A 13,829-nucleotide genomic window follows, 5' to 3' on the forward strand; every position below is an offset into this window, starting at 1 on the left:
ATAATAAAACTAACTATGGATTTATTTTAAAGTTTCACAATCAAACTCAGCATGAGGAACATTTTAAACACATTTTGTTAGATTACCTCTAAAAAAAAGGGTGTGCCCCTATTTTTAATTAAATAATATAACATAGACTTATTCAGCTTTACTATAAAGCAATAGTTTTAGTAATTTTTTGTTCAATAAAATTCTAAACATTAAGCAGCCAAAGTGCACTGTTGCACTGATGACAGAGTGACCAAAGAAACTGAACTTGGGCCTAACAATATCATAAAGATGTAAAATATCACTCACATGTAACGGCTGTTCTTTGAAAAGAAACTCAAAGGTTGCAGTGAATTTCTGCTCTTAAATCAGAAGTTCATAAATAAACTGCATGGTTTATTTTTTTTATGTTTACTCTGATCATGTATTGGGCTGCAGGTACTCTTATCATCTTGTAGTTTTCATCACATGCATAGGCTGTTTATGATGATTTAATCAGAACAAAAATATCTTGGGTGTTGAGTGAAGAAATACAACAGATGTTAATAATTAATTGTAGATTTTTCATCGCATAATCAAACTATTATTTAAGTAACACTAGTTTATTTTAAGCTCCATAATAATCATTTGAAAATTTAATTATGGGGATAAAGGGCAGGAATATCTCGTGTGATCCTTCTTCTATGTGGATAAAAGCTGATTGGTGCATTCAGTCAATAATAATAATAATAATAATAATAATAATAATAATAATAATAATAATAAACCAAAAAACTGAACTACTGGCTGAACCAGTAAACGTAACGGGTCTGTATTAATTATTTCCACCTTCTTGATAAGATAATCATAATAAAACTCTTAACTCTTAGCATCTTCTGCCCCAAACCTTCTCTGATTCAGCATAAGTACCATCTACTGGACCTCCTGCAGGCTGTTATATGTGATTAATGAAAACCAAAGTTATTCATAACACACGCACTCTGTCAGGACTCAGGTATCTCCCGGCTGACCTTCGGACCACAACTCCCGACATGCCCCTCGTGGGGAGCTCCCAGCGTGCTCCTTGCGGGGATTCCCTCCACGTCACAGCCAAGCAAGGCTATATATGGAAGACGCCGTGACCGGCTTCTCATCTCAGTCATCGTTTCTTCCTCACAGAGATACGACCAGAGAAATAATAAAACTGTTAAACGTCTCACCTTGTTCGTCTCCTTCATCCAGTCTGATCAGCCTGACAGGATGACTGAGATCCGAGTAGATTCGACGGAGATCGATCGTCTCCGCCACGAGAACGTGCAGCTGCGTTCCATGGTAGATCAGCTCAACACCAAGGTGAACTCCTTGTCCGACCACACCCTGCGTCTATCCACGGCTCTCACGGCTCTCCAACAACAGGCAAACGATCAGCAGCAACAGATCGCTGCACTCCAGCAGCCAACCCGCTCTGCTCCTAGGGAGGAGCCCCACTTCAGCCTGCCGGAGAGGTGGAACGGGGAGACGGGGAGCCCCGATGGTCTGCTCGCCACGCTGGACATGCAGTTCGAGTGCCAACCTGGACGCTACCCATCTGCGTGCTCCCGAGTGGCGCATCTCACCTCCCTGCTCTCCGGACGCGCCGCGGAGTGGGCTGCTGCGCTTTACAATTCCAAATCCCCTGCCTGCAACGACTATGCTGCGTTTGTGTCCGCTCTCCGGAAGACCTTTGTTCCCCCCAGCAGCGAAGTGGGAGCAGAGACACGCCTTCTCAAACTCCGCCAGCGAGAACGCTCGGTGTGCGCTTATGCGTCGGAGTTTCGCACCATCTCCGCCAAGCTGCAGTGGAATGACTCCGCTCTGCGGGCCGCCTTCCTGGAGGGGCTGGCACCCTACATCCGTGATGAGTTGGCGGGAAGGGAGCTGCCTCAGACCCTGGATGAGGTGGTTGATCTGGCGCTGCGCATCGACCAGCGGGTTCTGGTTCGACCCAAGTTATCCACGCGTCCACCCAGGACGCCGGTGCCTCGCCCTCGTTCACCCACGCCAGCTCCTGTACCCATGCTGGCGGAGGAGCCCATGCAGCTCGGCCACCTTCCCCCCGAGGAGAGACAACGACGGTGGCGCGAGGGCCTCTGTGCCTACTGTGGCTCTCCCGACCACCGACGCCTGGACTGCCCGCTACGATCGGGAAACGGGGGGCCCCACTGAGTATTGGGGTCGCTCAGTCTGGGTCTTCTTCTACCCCTGTCGCTACTAACCGTCTCCTTATTCCTGTCACCCTCCTCCATGGTAAGGCCTCACTCCACGTAAACGCATTGGTGGACTCGGGAGCCGCGGACAATTTCATGGACCTAGATCTGGCAAAACGCCTACGGATCCCCCTACAACCCCTGGAGAGAGTTATACCAGTGACCTCGGTGGACGGTAGGCCTCTCCAACCCTACCCAGTCCGAGACCGAACCCAGTCACTCCGTATGATCACCCAAGGCCACCAGGAGACCCTCCATTTCCTGGTCATTTCTGCTCCCTCTTCTCCTCTAATCCTGGGGTTCCCCTGGATCCGTCTCCACGACCCTCATATTTCCTGGTCCCAGAACCGCCTGCTGGGCTGGGGGACCTCGTGCCAGACCCACCTCGTTCCTCCTCCATCCTCGGCGGGTCTTCCGGACGGGGGCCCCGGCTCCACACCGCCCCACCTGCCGCTGCCCTATCGGGACCTGGCCGCGGTGTTCGACAAGCGGCGCGCCACCTCCCTGCCACCTCACCGGCCATATGATATGGAGATCAAGCTGCTACCCGGAACCAGTCCTCCCCGCGGGCGCCTTTTCTCTCTCGCGCCTCCCGAGACCAAAGCGATGGAAGAATACATCGCCCAGGCCCTCCAGCAGGGGTTCATCCGACCCTCCTCCTCTCCGGGTGCCGCTGGCTTCTTCTTCGTGAAGAAAAAGGAAGGCGATCTTCGCCCCTGCATAGACTATCGGGGTCTGAACAAGATCACGGTCAAGGACCGCCATCCTCTGCCGCTCCTCACTACCGCTCTGGATGCCATCTCCCAGGCACGGATCTTTACGAAACTGGATCTCCGGAGCGCCTACAATCTGGTCCGTATAAAGGCCGGGGATGAGTGGAAGACCGCGTTCATAACACCCACCGGCCACTGGGAGTACCTGGTTATGCCCTTCGGACTATGCAATAGCCCTGCTGTCTTCCAACGTCTCATTAATGATGTCCTCCGCGACATGCTGGGACGGTGGGTGTTCACCTATCTGGACGATATACTGATCTACTCCAAATCCGAGGCCGAACACATCCATCATGTTCGCGCCGTCCTGACCCGGCTCCTGGACCACAACCTGTACTGTAAACCCGAGAAATGCTCCTTCCATCAGCAGTCCATATCCTTCCTGGGCTACATGATCTCGGACGAAGGGATAACCATGGACCCTCAGAAAATCCAGGCGGTGAAGGACTGGCCCTTGCCAACCAGCCTGAAACAACTGCAGAGTTTTCTGGGTTTCTGCAACTTTTACCGCCGTTTTATAAAGAACTATAGCACCCTCGTAGCCCCTCTCACCTCTCTCACTCGACCAGGCTCCCCTGGCCAGCTGTTTCGTCTAACTCCCGACGCCATTCGGGCCTTCCGCCACCTGGTCACCCGCTTTACCTCGGCCCCGATCCTCCGCCATCCAGATCCTGCAGTTCCCTTTGTGGTCGAGGTCGACGCCTCTGACGTCGGCGCCGGCGCCATCCTGTCTCAAGGCGGGCCCGACGACAGGCTCCATCCCTGCGCCTACTTCTCCAGGAAGTTTTCCACCACCCAGCAGAAGTACGGTGTGGGCGACCGTGAGTTACTGGCCATAAAATGGGCATTGGAGGAATGGAGGCAGTGGCTTCTGGGCACCACTCGGCCTTTCATGATCTGGACTGACCATCAGAACCTGACCCACATTAAATCTGCCAAGCAGTTTAACCCTCGCCAGGCTCGCTGGGCCCTCTTCTTTGAACCCTACGACTTCCATCTCGCCTACCGCCCGGGAGCCAAGAACCAGAAGGCGGACGCCCTCTCCCGCCAATTCACCCACTCCACGCCCTCGTCCGAGCCAGCGCCAATCCTCCCGGAACACCGCTTCCTGGGCCAACTGAGGTGGCCGTTGGAGGAAGCTATCCAGAACGCCCTCTGGGACGACCCCGCGCCTCCAGAGACCCCCGCGGGTCGCCTCTATGTCCCCACGGCCTGTCGCAGCGAGGCGTTGTCCTGGGCCCACTCATCACGCCTGTCTGGCCACGCTGGTTTCTCCAGAACTCTTAAATTCCTCCAGCGAGCCCTCTGGTGGCCAGGCATGGCGAGGGATGTGAAAGAATACACCAGCGCCTGTGACGTCTGTGCCCGCTCCAAGAACCCCAACCAGGCCTCGGCTGGTGCCCTCCGACCTCTTCCGGTGCCCAGCCGCCCCTGGTCCCACGTGGGGCTGGACTTCGTCACGGGTCTCCCGCCGGTCAATAACCTCAACACTGTCATGACGGTTACGGACCGCTTTTCCAAGTCTGTCCATTTCATCGCCCTTCCGGGTCTCCCCTCAGCCCAACGCACAGCGGAACTGTTCCTGGAGAACGTGGTGCGCCTCCACGGGTTCCCAGTCGACGTGGTCTCGGATCGGGGGCCCCAGTTCACGGCCCGGTTCTGGAAAGCTTTCTGTCGGCTGATGGGAGCATCGGTCAGTCTATCTTCAGGCTACCACCCGCAGACCAATGGCCAGACGGAGCGGGCTAACCAACAGCTGGGTCGGTACCTTCGTTGTTTTGTCTCGGCTCAACCCTCGCAGTGGCCTAAATACCTCCTCTGGGCGGAGCTGTCCCACAATCTTCACACCTCATCTGCCACTCGGCTGTCCCCTTTCGAGGTCTGCTATGGCTTCCAGCCCCCGGTCTTTGCCCACCAAGAACCCGAGGTCGCCGTTCCGGCAGCGGAAGCCATGGTGAGACGCTGCAAGAGTGCCTGGATCAAAGCACGAGCCTCCATAACCAGAGCTAACACCAGCTATGCTCACCAGCATCTCCGTCGACACCGTCCTGGTCCCTCCTATGCTCCTGGGGACAAGGTCTGGGTGTCCACGGCTGACCTTCGGGTCCGTGCCGGGTCCAAGAAACTCGCCCCTCGGTTCCTCGGCCCATACCCCATCCAAAGGGTCATCAACCCGGTCACGTACCGGTTGCGGCTGCCGGCAACTCTCCGCATCCATCCCACCTTCCATACCTCCCGGCTCAAGCCCTACGTGGAGTCCTCCCTTCTCCCGCCTCCGGCTCCGGCACCGCCTCCTGCCCGCTTCCTTGACGGTGAGCCTATCTACACCGTCCGGCGCATCCTGGACGCTCGCCGCAGGGGTCGGGGCTGGCAGTACCTGGTGGACTGGAAGGACTATGGCCCCGAGGAACGCTCCTGGGAGCCGGCTCGGTCCATCCTGGACCCTTCCCTGATCTCTGACTTCTGGGTCCGCCGGGGTCGCGCTGGGACTTCTGGAGCCGTCCCTGGACCGGGGGTCCTGTCAGGACTCAGGTATCTCCCGGCTGACCTTCGGACCACAACTCCCGACATGCCCCTTGTGGGGAGCTCCCAGCGTGCTCCTCGCGGGGATTCCCTCCACGTCACAGCCAAGCAAGGCTATATATGGAAGACGCCGTGACCGGCTTCTCATCTCAGTCATCGTTTCTTCCTCACAGAGATACGACCAGAGAAATAATAAAACTGTTAAACGTCTCACCTTGTTCGTCTCCTTCATCCAGTCTGATCAGCCTGACACACTCCATCCTCAGGCTCCATAATGAACAACTGTTCTGAACAGACAACGAGCACCTGTTGCTTTTCATAATCCATTTGTTCGAACTGCTCTCCAAATCCACAGCTGGCGCCCTCACAGAACAGGTGGCACAACAAACACATTTTTTTCTCAAATGATTTTAGAGTTAACAACCGAAAGACGGAAACATAATCGAGAGGAAAGTACCTTAAAACAGTTTTACTGTTTTTATTTGTCAGATTAGCGTTACATATATCTCATTAGACAATAACAATATTTTCTTAACCTGAACTCTGAAATTTCGACTGGTCAGAGCTCGTAAAACGACCTCTCATCAAAAGCAAACTTGAAAAACAAGAAAGTGCATTATTACGCATGCGTAAAAATGATCACCAAACAGGCGCCTTCACGTTGCCTTAAAAATGTGTTTGTATGCTATTTTGTAATGAACGCACCTACAGCTCGCCGCTCGCGCTGCCTCCTCGGGCGCGTGGACAGATCCGCTCTGCTCTTGCGCGTGATGTTTCCTTCCGTGAGGAGCCCAAATTTAAACATTGTAGCCCACAAACTGCTGAACCCACGTTCAGGCTAGAGTGAGATTGAGCTCATGTGATCAAACCGGTTCAAGAGGTTGTTTTCTGAAGAGGTGGGGGAGTTTTACTCTCTCTATTCTCCTAAATTAGGGAGTGGTGTCTCACCCCTCGGGACAGGGGTGAGGTGGGGGGAGTGAACAGTGATTTATAGGCTGCAGTCACGTTGGCAGACACCTGTTCGTGTGTTCTGCTGCACGCAGAACTGAGATCTATTTCCATCTGTGTCTCAGTGCAGACACCAGTCCTGCACACCTGTCCTGTCTCACAGCATGCGCGAGCTCCTCACATCACCATCCGAAACGTCACTATTCTCACAAGAGGCTGCCATTAGCATGTCACATGAACTCTCACACGAAAGCCCCAACAGTCATGAATACTTTCAGACTTGTGACCGCACGTGCGTGCGTGCGTGCGTGCGTGCGTGTGTGTGTGTGTGTGTGTGTGTGTGTGTGTGTGTGTGTGTGTGTGTGTGTGTGTGTGTGTGTGTGTGTGTGTGTGTGTGTGTGTGTGTGTTCCAGGACACAGCTTCCTCAATAAGATCCTCTTTCTGAGCTGACTCATTAAACGAACTGATCTCTGAGTAGAGGAGAACCTGAACATGTGGCATTTAGGACACCTGCAGAAAACAAACTGAGCTAAAGACCTGAGCAGTTATGTGTAAAAGTATTTCATATATTTCAACAATGCGATCAAGAGTTTGTGATAATGGAGAATAAACATGGCTGTGGAGGAGTTTTGGCCATTTCTTCACAACTGTTTTAACCACCTTTAGATCACTGTAGCAAATTCACATCAAAGCACTTCTGGTCTTAAACTGTCCAGATGCAGCATCAGGATTAGTCAGTCATGGTTACTGCCCTCTAGCAGAGGATGTAATATTTTAATATAGCATTTGTGCATTTTTGAAGTCAGGAACTCCAACGCCTTTTTTTACACTACATTCATCCAGCCATGCACACACACATTCCCACAATGATGATGAGCTACATCGTAGCCACAGCTTCATGGGGCAGGCTGGTGAAAGCAAAGCTGCTCAATGCTGGTGCCACCAGCCCCTCTGACCACCAGCAGCATGCCGATGGGGCAAAGTGTCTTGCCCAAGGACACAAGTGACATGAATAAAACCTGAGTTCAAATCTGCAACCAGGGCGATCAACATGTGAGCCACTATCGCCCTGATCTACGGGTGGCAAGGACCAAATTAATTTCTGCATTTGTTTCATATTGTTTTACAATTGCATATATTTATTGAATAATTGTTACATAATCATTGTTATTTACTGTAATTGTTAAAACTGTTATTATGCTTTAACATTTTTAAATGACTCATAAAAAGCTACTTGCCATGCATTTACATTCATGTTTCGCAAACTCACTGATTTGTGAATGTTTCCTGACATCCTGACTTCTTTGTATCTGAATTTATTTTACAGGTTTGCCACCCAAAAACCTGTCGACATGTTTATGTTTTGTTTTCATGGTATTTAGAATTTTCATGCTTTTAATGTAAAATTAGTGAGAACATTTTTGTCAATTAACAGTTTTTTGTGGAAGGTTAGGGTGCTTATAATAAATTAATTTAAAGCGTAGGCAACAATATAGGCTCAATAAGAATATGCTAGAGCTGTAAGTAGCCAGTCACAAAGGAGGATACCAGCTTTTCTAGCTTCTGATTGGCTGGTGGCTTCAATGCTTTTTGTAATACATGCAGGAGTCACATTTAGGGTTTGAATTCTAGAAATACGCATATATTACAATATGTAATGGCCATCATGCAATTTAGCCTTCTCCTCTTTGCTACTGGCTCATAGTTTCACAAATGCATAAGGACTTAATGAAATTTTTATTTTAACGTTAAAAAAGAGATGTCATTATTCTACAAATCTGGTGTGTGTGTGTGTGTGGGTGGGTGGGGGGGGGGGGGGGGCAGAAGAAGAAATCTGTTAGGGAGCACATACTTTCTGACAGCAGGGTATTTGTTGAGGGGGTTTTCCCAGCTACCCTCTCTGCTGAGTGGACGATGAGAAGTACATTGTGTCTTTACAGCCAACATTTGGCCAGCTGTCATCTGGCTCAGGGTAGCCCGTGAGTCCTCACTTAGCCCCCCTTCGAGAGGAGGGGGTATCTGGAGTTTCCCTTGGCAAGTCTCAGAGGGAGATGCAAACAGAAAATGACTGTTTTGCAGACCATTTGTTTGAGTTCTTTATTAAAAACTAATTTAACTCACATGTACGAGGAACTAGATCCAACATATATCACAATACAGAGGAGATGACACAATGGATTGTGATACTAAAGCCATATGACAGTCTCAATTTTTAGGACTGAATTTAATTGGAAAACTCAGGCGAAACACTTCCAACACACATTCAGTATAGACTTCTTGAATGTTACTGTTTACATCTGGGTAACAGTGCACATCCTCACAACGCTGGAGGGCAACAACATTGTCTCCAGCCATTATCCAGCGGCGCTGCCTCTGCTCAGCCAGTTCTTCTTTCCCGGTTACTCATGCTCCGCAGCTGCACATCATTTTATATAAAAACATATAAGTCATTAGATGGCTTTTACTTGTTCACATCTGGATATGTGGGGCAGATATTTCACTACTGTATTCTGTCATGTGACTTTGACTGCCACAATGTGGGTGGATTATCCACTTTCTTCGTGGCTGTTAACCATTGCCTTCTGTGTTTTTATCAGCTGGAAACCTGTAAAGTTTTACGTTGCTGTTCGTCTTCGGTCTGTTTGTGCAGCCTACAGATGTTCATGTGATAACCATGCTTTGGTTTTTGTTGTTGTGTTTATCTCGGTTAATTGACAACTGACAGGTAATAAAAAGGGTGGTCAACAAGGGAGGCTGTCTTCTTGCCCTCTGGCCTGAAACTGGAGGACATGGGTGCCTGATGTCATGTGTCAAGGGGTCTATTGAGAGCCTAAGTCATGCCCATCTACTTCCGGACGAGTAACAACTCCCCCCCCCCCCCCAAATTTATGTGAGTCTACAGGAGGTAGAAGTTTTTTGCTGATCCTGTTTGACATGTGCCATGGATTTCACACATGACGTCTGTGAAATTTAAAGACATTTTGATGCAAAACAGCACTTATTTTTGACAGGCAGCAAAAGTCATTTTAGGTTTTGTGTGACAAGACGTGCAGTCAGATGGACGGCAAATGTTCATCTCATCAAACTAGACACGAAGAAGAAAAATGACTGTGATTTAAGCAAGCTTCGAATCCTGTAAAACAGAAAATCACTCCAAAACTGACCATAGCTACACTGGCGGAGAAGAGATTCTGCCGTGATGTCATATGCGGTGTCTGATTTGTAGTTGTTTTATTAACAATTTATTACAAGCTAACAAATCTAATATTACATGACAGACATAGTCAAAACTCACATCATTTCTTTTCATTTAAATTGAAATCCAACATTTGTGCGATTCAGAGCGTAAGGCAAAGCGGATTAGAAAATAGTTATTATAGCTCCATTCACTTGAATTCATTTTTGTGTTGTTCAAGGGGGGCCATGAGCCTATGTCTCCTCATATAACTTGAGCTAAAAGGGAATGGGGTGGTAGCAGAGAGTTATTCCCAACATTTACTATGAGATTATGTAACATAGTGCACTACAATTGTGCTCGGCTTCTAACCAAATCATCAAAGTTGACCCACGTCACCCCACTTCTCAAGCACCGTCATACATTGGTGATCTTCTTAGTCCTTACACCCCCAGCAGGTCCCTGAGGTCCCGTTACCAAAGCCTACTGGTTGTGCAGCGCACCAGGCTAAAGACCAAAGGTGACAGATCATTTGCTGCTGTGACCCCCAGACTCTGGAACTCTCTCCCCGTGAGCCTGAGATCAGTGGACTCAGTGGTCTCCTTTAAAAAGCAGCTTACTATTGCTTTTTTCACCTTATTTTTCAGATTTGACCAAAACGGCGATAAATCCATCATTTCCTAACATAAAAAGATCTCGGTTCCAAACTCTGATGCTAACATGCATTTCTTTAAATGCTGCGCTTAGATTAGACTTAGCAAAAAAACTGTTTTCACAACCCAAAAACAAAATAGCCATTATGTAATTTTGGTGCACTGTAATTGTATTTTAAGCAAAACACAGACATTGAATTAATTCCCTCTAGATTATTTTAAATGAAAATAGAAACATCAACAGGACTGATGCAGAACTGTGAATTACTTTTTGGGTTATTCGTACCAAACTGAGATGATTCATGTCCGTAATGTGAGATGTGGAAACTGACCATTTTTGACAGTGGTGGTTGAGTCGCACAATGTTTCAAACTGTACTGCATGGTGAGATTTTAACTTTGACTCCAGTGGAATGAGATGGCAATGTTGAACTCTAAATCACCCCTGTAACAGCCGCCGGACACATCAGGGACAATATAGCATGCATTATGAGGACGTCTGATGTATTTGAATTCAATGTAAGGTAATGTTCAAAAACATGGAAAGCAGAAAACTCAATTCTGATTCCATTAAGGGCAAATTGTCATGAGTCCAAGAGGCACTCAGCAGTTGTGACAGAATGGATTTTATTTGGGTTTACTGGATGACATCTACTGTTTCTGTCCAGATTCCATCGTCTAATCAATGCTGCAAGATGCAATAAAATATGTACAAATGTATACCCACAGAACAGCAGTCTCAGCAGGGTTAATCAAATCCATTTAGACAGGTACAATGAGATAAACTGAGAAAAAGTGAAACAGACTTTATTGTGGTTTTTCATGCACATTTGATTATTCCGATCTCCCCACTTTCTGCACTTCTTAAAAGTTATTTGAACCCCATCTACACAACTGTAATATAACATGGTGTACTTGACAGGGCTTAAAATTCTCCAGAAGAAAAGTCATTCATCATGGTATAATAACAGTACCATTCTCCTACCAGAACACTTTTCTACTATTTCAATCTTCTCACTTTACTGAGTGCCATTCTAACCACAATGCTTATATGATCGGGCAAGGTAGCTCAACCATCAAATGTGATCTGATTCCAGTCTTCCTTCCTTTGCACACAGGAACAAATTAGTGATTGGGGGGAAAACAAATAAAATGTTTTGGCTGCATTGCAAATACAAGAAACTAATCTAGAGGATCCAAATGCCTGTGATGATGCTGTGACTATTTTGAGATTTTGACTTGAAAGGTCAAAAGGTCCCACAACCTTTTCAAGGAAACAGAACTATGGCAAACCTTTCTAAACATTTTGAACGCTGTGAAGGAGGTGTACACGCTGACACCAACGGTTGGTTACAGCTCAGGGAGACACTGGCTTCAGCATCACTGTGAGTAGACAGGTCCATCTGATGGGATGATTTGTTATCAGGATGCAGAATCTATTATTGTTGTTTTCCCCTCCCATCCCCCACCACTGTTCTAGCCTCTCCTGTTACTTTCTAATGTTTGATCCTCGTCTCTTGCTTCTCAGCTTGTCCGTTATGGCTCAAGCCCAATAAGGTCTGTTGGGCCACAAATCCAATAACATTAACTACACAACAGGTGGCATATCTCAGACTCCTCTTTTATAGAACATTTTTGAAAATGCTACATGTGCACACAGGCGTTGGCATTTTGCACCCCAGAAAAAGTAAAAATCTTTGAATCACTCATAACCTTTGTCACTTTCAAACTCAGAGTTACACCCCCCCCCCCCACACACACACACACACAGCTGTATCTACAAGATGAGCGACAATAAAAAGGTTAAACAAAAACTCATTTGAAGAGCCAACAACGCAGTCTGCAGCAGAGTTACACACGTGAGAACCGAAACCTCACACCCACCGCCACACTGCTTTAAAAAACAACTACTAAACACTTAAGGGCTGCACTGCTTGCTCAAATGAACTCTCATGCATAGTTAGACTTATTTACATCCATGATCAGAGTTTATTTGAAGAGAACACGTTCACTCTCAGCAGCTTCAGAAACAGCAGGAAGCAAAGCCTGAAAAGCTCCTCAAGTGGATGAGGAAGTTAAACTTTAACACTTTAACTGTTTGAAGGACTCTCAGCAGACACACACACACACACACACACACACACACACACACACACACACACACACACACTGATAGAATGACGCTGAAAGAAAGCCGTTTTTCTTCCAGATCGTGCTGACTTGTTTGAGTGTACAGTGGGGGGATGTGTGTGTGATTATTTATTCATTAAAGCTGTCATTCCAGTGTCTGTGTGGGGGTTGTGTGTGGATGGGAGGCAAGGCCATCAGATCTCAGGCTTACATCAAACTGCACATGACTGCAGGAGTCCTGCATAATGTCTCAGTGCAGATCAGAGGTGCAGATGCACCGATTCTGGTTTTCAGGGCCAATACCAACATTTGATTTTTTTTTGTTACACCAGCAGATACAGGTTTATTAAAAGAAATGGTGCATAATTCATATGAAATAAATACATAATTATAATACATGTAAAATGGAATATAAATTAAATAAATCACAGATTACCAAAGAAAAACACAAATAACTAATCAGCATGACACATTAAAATTCTTGTAAGTGATGACGAGTTCACTGACTAAATATATATATTTAAAAAACACAATCATGCTGAATTTTGGCTGATTCTTTTAACATGTCACTAAATCTCAATTTTGGTTTTCTTGTCTCCAGTTGCAGATGATTATCCTCCACTAAAGGCAGGTTGCTGCATACTTGAACTCTATGATGACATCCCCCAAACCAAAGCCTTGGAGCAACTGTTTTTTACTGAAACTCCATTCTTCACCATTGCAGCATCTCATTTGGCTCCTATGCACCCAGAGTGTTTTCAATTCTGCAAATAAACCTGCAATCTATTGTCCACCACTTCCATCAGCACCAGTTGTACCTAACCACTATTGATCATGCCTATAGGTCCACAATCATTTTTGTAATGATTTCTGATGTTTTTCTCTGACATAAACATGAGAACTAATGAAAGCTGTTGCATCCACAAACCTCAGCCAGAGAAAGTAAACTCTGGACTAAATCACTCACCTCAACACCAAAGAGTAAACATTTCCATGGACGCCCATGCACATGAACGCATCAAAAGAAGAAGATGATGATCAGTTGCAAAGCATCCGCAGCAGATGGGCGGCTGTTGGTGCCAGAGTGATTTGGCACTGCATTTCAGCGCAGCACAGGTGCCTCGGTCCAGATCCTGCTCTGCCCCCTTTAGATCCAGGACGTGACGGACAACACTCAGGTACGCTGAGCCACACACCCTCCGCCTGTCAAACCGACGCAGAGGAGAGAGGATGGACGGTATCGCTCCGCCAGCAGTGATGGTGCTGAAACTGCACGTAGAGCTGCTGCTGCAGGGCACTGGGAGTTTCGCACGCATCAAGCACGCTCCACCTGGGATGCGGCTGAATTTGGCATTTTTTCGCTTAGCGCAAAAGACGGTGTGTAACTGTCGGAAGGCACTATTTTAACGTGGCG

The 13,829-nt window shown here is 47.6% G+C and overlaps 1 protein-coding gene across 2 annotated transcripts in view; it reads right to left on the minus strand.

The window, feature by feature from the left end:
• The window catches only part of rc3h2 (ring finger and CCCH-type domains 2), a 35,254-nt gene extending 21,650 nt beyond the window's left edge, over positions 1-13,604 (minus strand). For both annotated transcript variants that reach the window (XM_015940742.3, XM_054744257.2), the window contains exon 1: positions 13,383-13,604. The gene's annotated coding sequence lies outside the window, so the exon portion shown is untranslated. The remainder of the gene's footprint in view (positions 1-13,382) is intronic.
• Between the last annotated feature and the right edge of the window lie 225 nt (positions 13,605-13,829).

This window comes from Nothobranchius furzeri, chromosome 6 (genome assembly GCF_043380555.1).
Source record: "Nothobranchius furzeri strain GRZ-AD chromosome 6, NfurGRZ-RIMD1, whole genome shotgun sequence".
NCBI classification, from domain to species: Eukaryota; Metazoa; Chordata; class Actinopteri; order Cyprinodontiformes; family Nothobranchiidae; genus Nothobranchius; species Nothobranchius furzeri.